This window comes from Acanthopagrus latus, chromosome 1 (assembly GCF_904848185.1).
Source record: "Acanthopagrus latus isolate v.2019 chromosome 1, fAcaLat1.1, whole genome shotgun sequence".
NCBI classification, from domain to species: Eukaryota; Metazoa; Chordata; class Actinopteri; order Spariformes; family Sparidae; genus Acanthopagrus; species Acanthopagrus latus.
The window spans coordinates 31,989,409-31,993,920 of NC_051039.1; positions in this window are offsets into that span (position 1 = coordinate 31,989,409).

The window sequence follows — 4,512 nt, forward strand, 5'->3', positions numbered from 1 at the left end:
CCCAATCACAGCCAAAGTTGCGTGAATAAATTACCATATTAAGTAGCCATGTCTGCATCGTGTATGGAGTGAATAAAGTAGCAATGAGTTGCCATATTAGGTACATATGTGCGCATTCTGTAGCTTATGCCATATAGACTTAAAACTCTAAAGTCATTTTTTTTTTTACTGGTGAAATGTATACTACAGACCAATACTGGGGCACGTGGCCCAGTGAAATCTGTCTGAAAATGCCACTGATGCAGACAGTCTTGGAATTTTATGGGAGTCAGTATGAATATGGAATATTAAACATTTCAGTCAAGGTGCACCATGGAAGTGGAGGAAGCCAAGATATTTATATAAAAGTCAAATTAGCCTGACCCAATATTTTCAAGAGTATCTTAATATTACTTTAATTCAAGTAGGTCTAATTAAGTAATATTTTTCAGGTCTTGAAATTACAACCATTTTAGTCACATATGTGTCCAAAATGTAATCTGTGCAACTTCAAAATATTTGGGAGCAAACAATTATTGTGTTATGAGGCTCACACAAGGCTAAGCCTCCCCTGTCCTTAAAACCTAGTGACGCCCCTGCTGGGCGCCGGATGGCTTCAGTCTTGGGGAAATTGTAATTCCACTACAGTGTCAGTAAATCTCTCTCTTGGTCTTGGGGTCTCGGTCCAGTCAGATTCAGGCAGCTGGCCTCTCGACCCGTCCCCCTCACAGAGGGCCGGTACAGTGCAACGAGCCAGACATATGCTATCCTTTTTAATTCGCAGAGAGGCTTTAATAGAGCCTGTTTCAGATGTCCCCAGGATTGCTCTCCATGGCTTCTCCATGGATAACACCGGAGCGCACATCTGGAGCTTATATTGACATTATTTCGTCCCCACAACTTAATTACGCATGGCCACGCATTTATAAGCAATAATATTTTTGTCACCGATGTTGCCAGAGGGGCTCCGTACTTTTATGTCTTGTTTTTTGGTTCGTCATTAAAAGTCTCTCTGGTGGAGTGTTGCTGTGGTCAGCAGGGGGAGCTGCTGGATCAGGATAATGCTCAAGGAGAAAACACTGACCTTCTTCATCTTCTTTTTATCTTGTCAGCCGAGAATAGTCTCTGTTTAGTCTGTGTGGTTGCAGAAATTAGTTTTAGGGCACAGAATTGTTATATAAACGGATCACATCAGACTCTGGAACACCAATCTAGTGAATCCTCCTTCATGCTTTGCCATTCTCTCTCTCTTTTTATGTCACTGTACACTGATACTACGTACATAAATAAGCATGGCAGGGATGATATTTAAGCATTTTCTTTTTTTACAATTGTAATAGTAGAAATACTTGCACTCACGTGACTGAATAGTAAAAAAAAAAAAAATAAGTATAAAAAGGACAAGTACTTATGAAACTGATTATCACACTGACCCAGTTCTAATAGCTTTGAGCTGAGTGTGACTGCTTTATGGATCCTTGACAAGGCTGAATACTTTTTTTTTCTACATGATGTTTGGTCCTGAAATCCAAATTTACAAAGCAACTGCTATCATCAGATAGATGAATTAAAAATACATCATTCTGTCTTCAAAATATTTATGGGTTTTTAAGACATTTTATGTCCGTCTGTCCAGTGCAAAAGAAAATGGAATTCACTTCCTATTTCGAGGAAGCTTTTCACACTCGATCTATTCTCTATCCAAATATTTTCCATCTGCCAACTCAGTGATGCCAAAGTCTGCCAACCCTAACCCTAACCCTACAGGAAGAAGAGTCTTCTCAGTCTTCAGATGGAAAATTGAAGCTAAAATGTCACATTTTATTACAAAATACATAAAACCAAATGACATTGTTTTTGCTTTGCGTAAAGCCTCAAAATCATTCACAAATAAATTTCTTTCTTTTTAAATATAATGTAGTGGACGGAGTCATTTTGCCATGCCAAGAACATTCTTTGGTTTGCCTTTTGTCTTAATGAGATCATGACAGTGTGAATGCAGACAAGAGACTCAGAGTTCTGACAAAAAATGTGGAACTCAGAAATGTATTTATAAATATTTTCTATAGCGGCCCTCATCCTCTTCCATTGGATCAGTTTGATAATGATGCAGTTGATTTAAACTGGATTGCGTTTCATACTCCTTTGTCCATCCCATATTTCCTGCCTGCATAAACTCGTCTTTAGCTCACAGAGGCAAACTGCAAAATAGGGCTGGGCGATAAATCGGCAAAATCGATTAATTCGAGATTTTGGTTTAGGATGATTTTAAAAAATGAAAATCGACTTTTTATTTAACTTGCTCCGCCGCTGCTCCTCATGGGCTTCCGTAGTTCATAGTGGGCTCCGCTCCCCATTGCCTTTCCACAGAGAAACAAACAAAACATGCTGCGAGGAAAGAGCTTGTTCCTAAAAAGGGACCGGCTTATTAGTAGCTTGGTTTTGTGGCGTCGGACCTCGAACGAACCACCGTCCACTGCAAAGTTTGTTCTGTTGTAAGACTGTTGTAACTAAAAGCAGCGGACCGAACCATTTATTTCACCATGTCAAACAGACGCGTATCACAGTGGGACACTTGTTGTTCACTACGAGATGTACAGACCGCGGCAGCCCACAAATACCCGTTAAAAAGCAGCCCACATTAGCGTAATCACTTTATCATTATGTTCCGTGAGAGAAGGAGTCCCAGTGGACAGCTGTTAGGGATGCAGTCACGTTGCATATCGCTAAAGACATGCTGCTCATATATACAGTGGAAAAGCTGGAGGTTCATCCACATGCTGAAAATGTTCGACCCAGGTTTGTCTTACGAAGCCACAACGGGGCATAATGTCTAAATCCAGAGGAAGCAGACAGGCTCGTCTTCCTGGACAAAAATGTGTAAAACAGACAGCAAGCACACACCTCATGTCCTGTACATCTACCAACATGTCATGTTTACAATGCAGCATGCAGATGTTTAATTCAGTTTACATATCCTCAGGGATATAAAATACTTTTGTAAACAAAAGGCACCTTTTGATAAATAAGGTATTTAATGAAGGTTATGTCAGCACTTTACAATACCAATATGGAGACTGATCTTTTTTTTAAAAATAATAGCAAGCAATCTGACATGTTAAATTTATGTTTACAAAAGCATTTCATCAAAAAGGGACAGTCTTTTCAAAAGGATGCACTTTTCATTTATTTTTTTGTTTGAAGCTGCACTGTTTACAATGGCAGGGCAAATTTGTTGTAAATCATAGCAGTAAAATAAAAGCAATGCTTTTAATAATGTCTTTGTAATTTGAAGTTTGTTCTTGAGAAGAAAGAAAAAATGGATTAAAATCGTACATCGAGTTTGGTGTGAAAAAATCGGAGATTCAATTTTTAGGCCATATCGCCCAGCCCTACTGCACAATCTTCTTAAAAGCTGCCACTCTCATCAGTTGGTTGGTCAACATACATGCCAACACCCATATATCTGTGACCCAATATCAACTCAATTATATCAGCTCACCAATAGCTCAGTTGGGCTCTGTTTTTTTTATACACGACCAGTCAAAAGTTTGGACACCTTCTTATTAATGTTTTTTCCTTATTTTATGACTATTTACATTGTAGATTCTCACTGAAGGCATCATCATTATGAATGAACACATATGGAATTTTGTAGTAGACAAAAAAGTGTGAAATAACTCAAAAATGTGTTTCATATTTTTAGATTCTTCAAAATAGCTACCCTTGGCTTTGATTGCTTTTCACACTCTTGGCATTCTGTCCATGAGCTTCATGAGGTCGTCACCTGAAATGGTTTTCCAACAGTCTTGAAGGAGTTCCCAGAGAGGCTGAGCACTTGTTGGCCCTTTTGGCTGCACTCTAAGGTTCACCTCATCCCAAACCATCTCAATTAGGTTTAGGTCAGGTGACTATGGAGGTCAGTTCATCTGGCGCAGCACTCCATCACTCTCCTTCTTGGTCAAATAGTCCTTGCACAGCCTGGAGGTGTGTTTGCGCTCATTGTCCTGTTGAAGAATAAATGATGGTCCAACGCAAACCGGATGGGATGGCATGTCGATGCAGTATGCTGTGGTAGATATGCTGGTTCAGTATGTTTTCAATTTTGAATAAATCCCCAACAGTGTCACCAACAATGCAGCCCCACACCATCACACCTCCTCATCCATGCTTCACATTGAGAACCATGCATGTAGAGGCACAAAGACACGGCAGGTGGAACCAGAGATGTGCGATTTGGACTCATCAGACCAAAGCATAGATTTCCACTGGTCTAATGTCCATTCCTTGTGTTTCTTGGCCCAAACAAATCTCTTCTGCTTGTTGCTTTTCCTTAGTGGTGTTTTTTTAGCAGCTATTTGACCATAAAGGCCTGATTCACGCAGTCTCCTCTCTCTATATATATAGTTGCTTTCTTTGAGGTGACTAAATATTGATTACATATTTTCAACAAGTAAAGAATCCTCAGCATGTGAACATTTAGTCCAAAAGCAAAACAAGAGCCCAGTTTCATGAGCAGTAAGTATATTAAAT